The sequence below is a fragment of the Plecotus auritus genome (assembly GCF_963455305.1).
Source record: "Plecotus auritus genome assembly, chromosome: 5".
Taxonomy (NCBI): Eukaryota; Metazoa; Chordata; class Mammalia; order Chiroptera; family Vespertilionidae; genus Plecotus; species Plecotus auritus.
Window position 1 is genome coordinate 66,435,711 of NC_137776.1, and position 13,271 is coordinate 66,448,981.

The window sequence follows — 13,271 nt, forward strand, 5'->3', positions numbered from 1 at the left end:
AGTTGTACCTGATTTTCTAACCCACTGAAACTGTTGACTGTTTTAAGCTGTCAAGTTCAGGTTTAATTTGTTACACAACAATAGGTAACTAATACAAACTAGGGTAATAATAAAAATCAACTTATAGGATGGTTGTGATGGTTAAGTGTGATAATAAATGAACAGAACCCGAGACAGCACAATCTCTGTAAATGACAGTTCTAATTCCTTGCGTTGAAAGGAATTGCTGTGATCTACATGTTTGTATGTCCCCCTAATTCATGTTCAAAGCGATGGTGTTAGGGGATGGGGCCTTTGGGAGGTGTTTAGGCTCAGTTCTTTCATGGAAGAGGGCTGACAGAGTTTCCTAGCCTTCTGGTCATGTGAGGATAAAATGAGAAGTCTGTGACCTAAAACAGGGCTCTCATCTTACCATGCTGGCATCCTAATCTCGGGTTTCTAATCTCCAGAATTGTGAGAAATAAATTTCTTTTGTTTATAAGCCACCTAGCTTTTAGGATTTTGTTCTAGCAGCCTAGGAATGAAATAGACGGATAGGAATGAAAACGTATGAGTTTTAATGTTTTAAAGCAGAAGAAAGCTAATTAAATTGAACCATTTAAATTAGGGTTACTATCTTTCCTTTATAACTGTTCTTTTCTGTTTATAAACTGTTTACAAGCCATGTCCTTTATTACTCATTTCCTTATGTTTTTCTTTTCATAAGAGGGAAACACTACTTCCTTAGATAATCTCACAATATGATCCTGGGATCAAATTATTCAGAACACTTAGTTGTCTAAACAATCCACAACCTTCAATTCACACATACTACTCAATAGTTTGAGTTACCCTCACTAAAATTTATCACCCTAGAGAAAAAAAAATCATTGTTGCTCTTTTTTTTTTTGGTGTGTGTGTGGGGCAGATGATTGTGGAAATATGTGCTTCAAGTTCATTTTAAAATCTTAATGTGTGAGATTTTGTTATGGTGCATTATCTAAGTGTTTTTGAAAATTTGGAGATTTAAATCAGTGAAAATAACTGGTAACTTTACAGAATTCATTCATTTTTTAGATATCTCTTTTGTAGCAAAGGTCCAGCTTTAAGGAGACAGACAGCTCTGTCAACTGAGAATCTGATGGGGTCATTCAAGTATGTCCAACATCTGAAACAGTAGGTGCTGTTTCAAGATAGAAATAAAGTATAGACAAAAGGTATTTTCCTTGTCTTTTCCCATGTTTCCTGCACCCTTTCATATAGATACATGAAAAAAATTCCTTATACATGAAGTACAAAAACTTGGTATAAGATCAGAATTTTTAGTTTCTGCCCTCCACCACCACACACTTTTTCAAGTGCAACATTATTATTCAGGTGCCATAAAAGCCAAGGTGTGTTCTTGAGCTGGGGTTCAGAGAGGATTGTGGCTAACTTGTGGATTCCATAGACATAAATAGTAAATAGGGTACACTACGTAATAGGTCAGGAACTCTTCCTCCAGTAAGATTTTCATCCTTAGCTACAAAGAGTGAAAGAAAGCTGTTAATGCACTTTACACCTAAGGAGGGATGTAAACATGAAGGAAAGATCTGGAGATGTCTGTCTGCCAGTCCAAACATACTCTTTAATTCAACAGATTAGCAGTAAAATACTATTGAATTATAAGATAATAACAATTCTAGACAAATTTAAAAGTTTAGAAAAGTTTTTTTTTTTAATATATTTCATTGATTTTCTACAGAGAGTAAGGGAGAGGGATAGAAAGTTAGAAACATTGATGAGAGAGAAACATCGATCAGCTGCCTCCTGCACACCCCCCACTGGGGATATGCCTGCAACCAAGGTACATGCCCTTGACCGGAATCGAACCCGGGACCTTTCAGTCCGCAGGCCGACGCTCTATCCACTGAGCCAAACTGGTTAGGGCTAGAAAAGTTTTAAAAATATTTTAAAATATTGAAAAACCAGACTACAAAATGTATTTACTTACTGTTGTGTTTCCACATAGTGGCAGGTAAAACTTTAGAATTTCAGATATAATGATTTACTGAAAATACAGTGGTTACAAAAAACCTAAAAGGTATAACAGAAGATAGCTAACAAGAGTTTAATGAAATACTGATAATAAATAACTATCTGGAAATATACCTATTTATGTCCTAAATTTCCTACTTTTGAAAATTTTAGAATAAAAACAAGAATACATAAGCACACAGTTCATAAGCCAGCAGAGTAATGATGCCATCACATGTCGTGTGGTCTCTGGGACACCCCTTTGTACACTCATGGAGAAGAGGAGTGGAAAAGCAAGTAATGCCTTAGTACTATAATGTAAACAATTTTGACCACAGAGACTCTCTAACAGGCTTTGGGGAGCTCGTAGGCATGCCTGAACTACAACTTAAGAATAGTAAACTGGGTCAAAGTTATGTAGTTAAACGTGACCAAGCATAAAGTAACACAATAATAATAATAATAAAATTGTTATGACATGGACTTGTGGTCCTGTCAGAGGAGCAAGCCTAGTGGCATCTGCATGTCCCAAGTTTTGGAACTCTGGTTATGGTTGTCTAAGTTCTATAGCTGCTGCTTTCTGCCAGTGTTCTAATGGAGCCAATAGTGATGAGGACTCATTACCAAGTCAATTGGGATGAACCCAAGATATGTTTTATATGTAATTAAGATCCCTATGGGCAAAGAACTTGATGTGAGCTTCAGATTCATAGAGGAGGGTTTGTTTTGAAATATACCAGGGCCCAACCCATTGATATAAGTCTCTTCTTATTCTACAAAATCAACAAGTCTGAAGACCTTCTTTTCTTGATATATTGGACTAAAATAAACATTTTTTTTTAGTTGAAAGGGCTTTGTGGCATGCTAATGATTCTTATGACAGTATCAGGAAAGTTTGGGATTTCTTCCAGAGAATACAGTGAGATTGTTAGCAAAGGGAGATGATGATACTTTCCATCCAAGTGCAATTTTGATGGCTTTTTAAAAATTGATTTCAGAGAGGAAGGGAGAGAGAGAGGAAGAAACATCAATGATGAGAGAGAATCATGGCTCAGCTGCCTCCTGCACGCCCCACAGTGGGGATTGAGCCTGTAACCTAGGCCTGTGCCCTAACTGGGAATCGAACTGTGACCTCCAGCTTGATAAGTCGATGCTCAACCACTGAGCCATGCCAGCTGGGCTTGATGGCTTTTAAGAGTTACCAATGGAGGAGCTTTGGGTAAGGCTATAACTTGGTGATAATATGTAGGTATGGAGAATATTTCAAATGTGGGGAAAAAAAACACTCATTTTTTTGTTTTTGTTTGGTTTTAAACAAAGGATGGTGTGAAGGAAGAGAATTTATAAATTTAGTGTTTATTCCAAGTTTCTCTGAGCTTCTTAAGTATGTGGTTTGATGTCTTTCACTGATTTTGAATAAAATCTCAGCCATTATATTTTCAAGTAATTCCTCTGTCTGATTTTTTTCCCTCTTTCCCATCTGGGACTCCAATTATACACATATTAGACCATTTGATATTGTTCCACATAGCTCTAAAGTTCCTGTTTCAACTCTGTGGTTCAGTCTATATTATTTTTGTTGACTGGTCTACGAGTTATCTAATTCTTTCTTTTACTAAATCTAGATACTGTTAAGCCTGTCTAACATATTCTTAATTCAGATGTTGTATTTTTTTACTGCTAGAATTTTCATTTGTTTCTTTTTAGAATCTTCATTTCTCTGCTGAAATATCCCTTCCTTTCCTCTAAATTTAAAAAAAAAGTATTTTGTTTAAAATCACATGCTAATTCCCACATCTGAATCATCTGTGGTTTTGCTTCAATCTATTTTTAAAAACATCTTAATTATAGGTCATATTCTCTGGTTTCTTTGCATATATTATAATATTTAAATTATATGGCAGATAACATGTTTAAAAGAACCATAGAGACTAAAATAAATCTTCTTTTCCTCAGAAAAGGTCTGCTCTTTCTGCTGTCAGATATTTAGAGAAAGGGAATGGTCCCTTTGATACAATCAGGAGCTGAGCTAGGTCTGAGGCTAGGTTACAACTTTATTAATTCAGTTCACCTCTTGTATCAAATGACTTTAGGGCAAGAATTGTTCTATGTGTATTATAGACATTTCTCTGTAGTGATATTTTGGGACCTAAGCTCCATTAGGACTGCAAGAGAAGTCTCCTTGCTTTCCACCCCAGCACTGAGCATCCTGAGCCACCATAGCCTTGTAGGAAAGAATCAGTGGAAGAAACTATTTCTGTATTTTAGACTCTAGATCAGCCGTGGGCAAACTACGGCCCGCTGGCTGGATCCGGCCCGTTCGGCTGTTCTACTGGCCCGCGGAGCCGAAAGAGTGGAGGGTTCTCTTGCTCTCCCCTCCGCTCCTTCACCAGCAGCAGTGTTAACATGGCAACGTCGGGAAACACGGCCGCAGCTCCTTCTTCTGAGTGGGCCGATTTATATCCGCCCATTCAGTAGAAGGAACAACCTCTCAATCTTCCAGAGGCTCCTTGTAATGCCCGCGGACGCGTCCCCCGACATCACCCTGGGAATGCGTAGACACGTTATCGTGGTGATGTAGGGAGACACGCCCCTGGAGAGCACAGTATCAGAGCATTAGCTAAAAAGGAGACCAACAACACTGTTCCCACTGAAGTTGATGTTTTAAAGACCAAAAACCTTTCAACCCAGTCTACATTGCCATCTACATTGACGTCCCAGGCATAATTTGGAAGTTGCACTAAAGAAAATGTTTAATTTACTGTTTACACATTTTGTTCTTTTCTATTTGTTTTAGTTTTAAATTATTTTATTATATTTAAGTTTAATTTGAAAGGCTTTTGTACCTTTCCTTTGTTAGGCAATTTTATTTTGCCTTTGCCATCTTCAATATAAGGTATGTTATTGTGCTATGATTCCTCCATTTTTTGAAGTTTCAAATTATAATAGTGTTTACATTCTTCTTGTTAAAATGTTTGAAATGAATAAAACTATTGAAATAAAAAAAAAAAGACCGTACCCTTTTATGTAATGATGTTTACTTTGAATTTATATTAGTTCACACAAACACTCCATCCATGCTTTTGTTCCGGCCCTCTGGTCCAGTTTAAGAACCCATTGTGGCCCTCGAGTCAAAAAGTTTGCCCACCCCTGCTCTAGATTCTCATCCTTCAAACAGGCTTATGTGATTGTTAATAGCTTTGCTGAGTTCTCCTTCCTCTAGCATACTAATCCTTTTCTCCTGCTGGGTATGGCATGCAAGATACTCTGCTTACCCAGGCCCAGACTTGGCAATTGCTCATATGGATAAAAGTAGTAACTGACCTCAGATCAACTAAGAATTAATATCTCTCTATAGAGATATATATCTATATAAGTATATTAATGGTCTTTTGTTATCATTTATATTCTTGAATTCAGTTTCAATAGAATAATGATTACTAAACCAGAGAAAATATTAATTAACTATTTTCAATCTTTCTCATTTTGGGTCCACTTGAATCATTAATGGGAGTGTTATCTCATTTTTACTTTTCTTCATAGGCCTTGTTTATCTGAATAATCTGAATAAATACTTCTGGCAATATTTCTAAATGAGGGATTTCAAAAAGATGTTTGCAAGAAGTATTCACTTTCAAATATTTTTGCTTTGGTCGCTCCAGGGATATTTATTGATAATTGGAATCCCAATGCCACAATTTCAAATATGTTTTCAGGGAAGGAAAAAATTTAAACTTGACTCTATGATTCAAACATAATTAAAATCTATAAAATTAGAGTTAAAAAGGGAACAAATTTAGGGAAGTCATAATATTTGAAATCACTAATAACTTTAGAAAGTTATTCAGAAAATATCTAAGCTTACTTAGTATCTGCTGATAAGTTTCTGTCTGTATACACACCCTCTGGGTCCTAAACACATTCCATTTTAGTCTAATAGGAGAATACACAAAAACTTCATCTTCTTCGTGACTTAGAATCACAAGCTCAAGTGACAGCACTTGAGAGAAGATATATTTATTCCAGTATAGCTAAGAAGATTTGAAAGCTACACCATAATTTACATCTCTCAAAATTTTTAATTTTTAGATGGAAACCCCAGGTCAATTGTAGTTTATATGTTGTTCACAGCAAGATTATATAATAAAACCAATGAGTAGCAATCTGAGTTCTCTGAAGAGCAAGAGACTGGGAAGTAGCAACCGAGCTTGCAAAGTTCCTTTTGCATTATTTAATTATCTCTGGGTCTTAATACTCTGGCCAGCAATTATTGTTCTATCCCATATAAAAATTGTCCATGAGCCAAACGGAAAAACCTCCCACATTCCAAAATCTTGCCAACTTGCAACAAAGCTGTCTCAGAATTAGAAGAGCTACAAAACATATTAATTCTCAGTGGGCCAGCGTGCTTGCTCCCACTTCTACTTTTCACAATAGCAACTTTATTTTTTCATGTGTTTTCTCCATTCTTATATGCGCACTTTGTTTAAAGACTCCAGCTTGGCTTTTTCCTTGAGTTTGATGTAGAGATATAGACAAATATCTGAGTAGACTATGTGCTGGAAAGGGATATAGGGATTTGCCCCTAGATGCATCTTCTGAAGGCTGTAAATCACCCAAGCAAGAGGAAAGATTATTGACTTAAGGATGAATGAGCACTTGGGTGAATCTATCCAGTCTAAGGAAATGGAAATCTCCCATGCGCTACTTTCTAGCTTAACTTCTATTTGATGATCATACCCTGCGGTATGTTAAACAGATACAGATATGAGTTATGCTCCGAAGGGATGTTAAACAGGTCTGATTTTCATCACATGGCTACATATCATTATCTTACGCTTTTTTTTTTTTTTTACTGCTTTCAGGCAATGAAGATGTGATACTTTTATATATTAAACAAAATTTCATTTCTTATCCGCATACTTCATATATATATATATATATATATATATATATATATATATATATATATATATGCATGTAGTCAAGGCCATATGGATTAGGCTACTGTTCCCAAAGAAACGATGACCATGGCCTCAGCCTTGGAGTTTTCAAGTGTTTTATGTGTTTTGTGTTTGTTTTTAAAGCCTGCAAATGGCACTCCAGAAAAGCGCTTACAAATAGAACAGAAAACTTTGTTTTTCTTTTCTTTTCTTTTCTTTTCAGTTGGGGAGCTAGGGTAAACTTTAATTGTAATTAGTTACCCAAAACTGTGTTCCAATATTTTATTTTGACTAAGTAATCTAAACTTGAACAGTCACTCTTTCTAATTACTATGAAGTATTTCTGTTAAGTTCTACAGTATAATTGTGGAATTTTCCAAAAGATTAATGTTTCTTAAGAACAGAACTTAAAATGCATTGCCTGATGAGAGAGGAACAGGAGATTGTACAATAAATTTAGAGGTGACCTCCTTGTGCCTTCTAAAAATGACATTTGAAATAATGAGAATTTTTTTCTTCATCTTTTCTTTCTCTCCTTTCTTGCTTTTAAAAACTTCTTAGCAGAATAGGAAGTACTGAAAATAACCTAACTTTGTTGAGCACTTTTGATGTGACAGGCGCTCAGCTAAGCATCTCATGTATATTAATGTATTCAATTTTTACAAAACACCATGAGGTAGAAAATATTATTTTATCTATTTTCCAGTTGAGAAAACTGAGGCTCAGTGATATTTTATTTTAATCCTCATCAAAGTACATGTTTTTATTTACTAGAGAGAGAGAGAGAGAGAGAGAGAGAATGAGTGAGAGAGAGAGAGGGACAAATATCAATGTGAGAGAGAAACATCAATTGGTTGCCTCCCGTACTTGCCCCAACTGGGGACTAAACCTGCAACTTTGGCATGTGCCTTGACTGGGAATCGAACCTACTACCTTCTGGTTTATGGGACAATGCTCCCATCACCTGAGCCATACTGGCCTGGACTGAGGCTCTGTTGTTTGACCAAGAATTATACCTGGCTTGGCTGCTGGGATCATGGTTTTGAACTTCATCTAGGAGCAATTTTTTATTGCATATTTTTTATTTACAGAATAATAAACAAGAAGTCAATTTTTGAGAATTCTTTACCCCAAGACCCTAGGAAGTCAACATAAGGGCACATTTATGATCCTAAAGGGAAATGGGTAGAATCCAGTTACTCTCACAACAAATAGCGGGAAACCTGCTGGCTTCTTCTCCACCTTTCCTCTCTGCCAACAACCCCCATTTAGTTATAAAAATACTTCATTGGGAGCAATGGCCCAAAAGGCAAATATCTCTTCTGAAATTAGATGAATAAATGAAATGGGTTTTATAATAATGGACATATAAGAAATCGAGGACCAGGTCAATTATAAAGAAGGCAGCCAAAGGTAGGATTATGTTTTTTAAATCCCCATTCGAAGGAAAGCAGCTTTAGATAACCAGCCATGCTTTGATGATTGAGATTTTTGGGATTCAAAAACCTAGTTTCAGAAATCCACTTGGTGTCACCAGGGAAAAGGCATCAAGCTTTTTTGTGGGAGGCTATTTGAGATGTGCTGGCTTGATCCTACTTGTCAACTTCTCCACTGAATGTCTATTTTAGGAGTAACGGTCAATTGAAAACCAGCCCCATATAAAAATACCTCATAAACATTTTATCCTTTAAGACTGGAGTTGGTCTTGGGGTATTTTGCATACCTGAAAAAAGATTGATAGAGTTAGAATAGATTATGAATAAGTGCCTTGAAAACATTGTATTTTAATTGTAATTTCACTGAATCAGATTCAATTTACAAAGCAATGTGGGCTGAAAATCATTCCAGTAAACTCCCAGATTTAGTGAACAGATAACCCCTCTAGTCAATAAAGCAGGTCTTAACTGTAAATCTTGTGCTTGTAATAAGAGAACTATAGTAAATTCACAGGGCTCAGTAGCTATGGCAACTGCAGATTTCAGTCAATACCTTTTGATCTTCAACATTAGATAGTCATGTCTGATTGCTGCACACAATCCTTTCCCCCAAAGAGGTCAATATGTTTTTGCTGAAATACTTCAAAGTATTCCGGTCCTTGGAAATGCCTAAGGGTTTTTATATTAGTTACTCCCAACTTTGATCAATGGTCCTACTTGAAAAGTTATGTGGTGCTTATACAAACACACATAAGCCTCCATAGAAAATATAACTTGTGCCTATGTACATGTTATTTGCTGAGAGAAAAACCTTTGCTAAATATTTATGCATATGAATCTGTATCCAATATACACACACAGATATGCAATATACATAGTATGTGTTTTATACAAATGCAACCACACCTGAAAATAAAAAGCCAAGGAAAATATTAGTAGTAGATATTGTTTTTAATAATGAAAACATTTTAAAAAGTGACCTCAAAATGATTGGAGGCAATTCAAGTACTATTGTCATGAATATAATTAATTTAATATAACAATGACACTCTTACTTGAATTACTAATTAACAGAAATAATGATAATTAAAAATGGGGCAGTTTAAAATATCTAAATTTACTTATTCCTCATTCCATTTTTAATTATTCAGTGAACATTTTATTGAATTCTAAGTTTATGTGAGGCACTTCTAAACACTACAGGGAAAAATAGCAAATAAAAGATAGTTTATTATGTCAAGAAACACATAATATGTATTTAGGGGACATAAGTCACATGAAAGGATCACACACAAGAATGGACACACTGAGAAGTGCAGATCTGCCCTGGGCCCCCAGGAAGAAGAGGTACCTCTTTGCAGAAGAGATCTGAGAAAGATTCATGGAGAAAGCAGCATCTGATCTAGGTCACTGAGTACTTGGAGAACTTCCAAGGATGAGTGTGGGGGTGGGAATGATCCCAGTGGAGGGGCTGGCCTGCATAAAGTATAGAGGTGAGGAGCTCTACTAGTAGATATCCACTGGGGTAGGGATGCAATTTACAGGGGCATCTGACAAGGAATCTTGGCCAATCATATCACCTAAAGAACAATTCAGAAAAAAAAAGATATAAATATTAGACTGAGGGAACAGCAATGTCATTACAAACATCAAAAGGTAGAAATATGCTTTGGGTTATTATTATTATTTTTTAATTAGAACTCTTAACAGTTCTTTCTCATCCTGAAATACTAAAACACTCTAATGGGAATATGGTAGAAAATCAATTGAGTTTTTCCTCTTCTTGGAAATAATTTTGAGTAGTAGACCATTAGGACTCCAGTTATTTTTTAAGCAAGATGCTATTTGAATACAAACTTGAAGGAGTTGAAGAAGCAGAATATGTGGGTATCTGTGGAAAGAAAAGTCCAGGAAGCCTGAGCCTGGTGTGTTCAAGGACCCCCAAGGTCAGGATGGCTGGAGCAGAGAGAGTGAGGGAGGGATAGTGAGAGGAAGGAGAAGGCAGGGCTTGCAAGGTTTCTTAGGCCATTGTAAAGCCTTCCTGGCTTTTACTCTGAAAGAGATGCCAAGCTGTCAGAGGGTATCAAAAAGGTGCCATGAGCTGGCTTGTGTTTTAACAGGATCATTTTGGCTGGTGTGTTGACAAGCACTCAGACCAGTTAGGATGCTCTTGCACTAAGCCAGGTGAGAGATGCTATGAAATCAGGACAGTACTGAAGTGGGGTGTGAAATATGTTTGCAGAAATTGAGGTATATTTTGAAGGAAGGGCTGGCCAGATTTGCTGATAAATTAGACAAAGGGTATTAAGAGAGCATTCAAGGATGTCTTAAAAGTACTAGTTCAATATCTGCCTAGTATTAAGAGACCAGAGGCCTGATGCATAAAATTCGTGCAAGAGTAGGTCTTCCTTCCCCAGGCTGCTGGCGCTGGCTTCCCTCTGGCACCAGGGACCCAGGCTTCCCCTCGCAGCCCCGGCTTCATTCGGAAGGTCATCCAGAAGGGCGTCCAGTCTAATTAGCAGATTTTATTATTATAGATAGGCAAAAAACAACAACTTAGTGCTTTTTGATAGAAATATGGTACCCAGATCAAGGCAGGAACACAGTTGCCTCTACCCTGCTGATGTTGGAGGTTATCTGGAGCACTGAATTTTAAAAGACACATTAGCAAACTGGAATGGGTCCTACCAGCTGTTTCCTATGAGAAATGGAAAGGAATTGGTACACTCAGGCTAGAAAAGAGTAATTGATCTTACATAGTGAGCTTCTGAATGAATTTCCACCAGGAGAAAATCTTCTCCAGAGGGCAAAACTTGAATGAAAGGTTGGGATTTCCAGTGGTAATCCAACAACAATCTTCCGGAATTCAATTATATTCATCAACTTACAAAGGAGCTTAGGATCCTTTTGCTTACTGGGTAAGCGAGAGATCAACACTGTCCAAAAACTAGGCTTTAAACATATTTGAAAAAGTACTTGAACTGCAAGTGCAGCTCAAATTAGCTTCAGTATAAAAAATGTACAGATTTTTGTATAGCTGATAAGATTCTTTATAGAGAAACTACTTCTTTTTAAAAAATGCAGATTGTAGCTTTTTGAGAGACTACTATATACAGTAAGGCTTTTGATGTTAAATGTTTCTAAATATTCAATTATTTTTTTAATTTCTTGACTTGTGTATGGGAGCACAGCAAACTCATAGGAATTAGTATCAATAGTAAATTTTGGGTTTTTTAGAATGTTGCAGTTTTTAAAAAAATTATAATAAAAAAATTAAAGTATTACTGATAGGAGTGGTCCTGTCAGAGTCAGATTGCAAAAAAAGAAAAAGGTGGCCCTGAGAGAGAAGTCATCATAAAATAAAGTCTAGCCCTGGTTTAGTAATAGGGTCTGTGTGCTAAAAAGCAATGACAGTGTTCCTTATCTGGCAGGGGCTAATTTTGACACAGCATTCTGGCTGTGTGTTTGTTCCCCGAGGAAAAAGTGGCTGTGTGTGTGAAAGGAAAGAACCATACTGCCTTAACAATTCTGGGCCCAGGCCGTCTTGCCACAGGCTCTCTGAGAGACTGAGAATAACACAGAAGGAGCATGCTCCATAAACCAGGCTACATGTTTCCAGATTGAGATTCTAATGGAAGGCATCCAGTTCCAACGGTGACAATGATGGGGTAGAGGCTGAGGTTGGAGTAGAGTGTTGGTAGAAATGTCTGGAGTTGCTATGGAAACATCGCAGGTAGGCTGGCTAGACTAGTGAACAAGGACCATGGCATGTATGCATCTCTGAGAATTCCCAGGAATTTACTAGGAAAACTAGATTCCTGTAGTTATGCAGGTGAGAGATTGGAACCATTGATATTCAGCTATAAGTATCAAAGAATTACATTTGCTCTCACTGGCTGGCATGGTTTCTGTTAGAATGAGTGGATAGCCTTAAATGTAATAAGCCCACCATTAGAAGCACTATTTAAGGAGAGGCTGGGTGCCTGCATCTCTCTGTGTGTTTGCACTCACACCAGAAAGCCTGCATATGTGCATGTTTTGTAAATTGTTATCCACATTTTGCAATGTAAAGATGCTATTATCACTATGTATATATTATGTGGGAAATCTCACTGCAAAAATGAATGATGACTTTCAGCGTCTCCTTTTCAACTCTGAAGAATCTGTGAATCCATCAAAATAAAGTAGGTAATTTTATTAAGTGAAAAATTATAAAATTATATCATGCGTGCAGATTTGGCAATTGGTTGTAGCTCAAGAATAAGCAGATTGATTGTTCTCTTTTAAGCAAAAGGTTTTGTAGATCTGTTATGTCTGCAAGTGGTTAATAAATCATCTTAAAAAATTTATAGCAAATTACTTTTTGATGTAATCGTAGGCTGCAAAGATAAGGAAACTGGGAAAAGATGAATTAGATGAACGGGAGAAATTGGATAAGGGAGAAATTTATCTGCTACCTGCCCATGAGTAGCCACCTCAGTCAAACTCCTATGCACCCAACCTTCTTTATATTAAATCTCAACACTCACATTAAGACTTTCAAATGAAAATGCATTAGCTCAAAGATGTTCTAAAGCTTTATTGAGCTGATGCAGCGCAGGGAAAACCTGACAACAGGTGACTCCCAGTTGAAGCAGGGCTGGAGTTTTATAGAGTAAGGCCCAGGGGGCAGAAATTGTACCTTTGTGGTTTGGCTTAGGTAGCATTTTGTCTTTGATTGCTGTGAAACTTACAGTAGGAGAGTGTTCTGGTTTTCATGCCTCCATTTTAGGATCATTGGTTCCATCCCATCCAACTGTCGAAGTTGTACTTTCCAGGAGCTTTTTTGCAAGTCTTGTGATTTGTTTGTTAGTCAAGGTTTAGGTGTAGGTGAGTAGTGAAAAAATAAAGTGTGTGT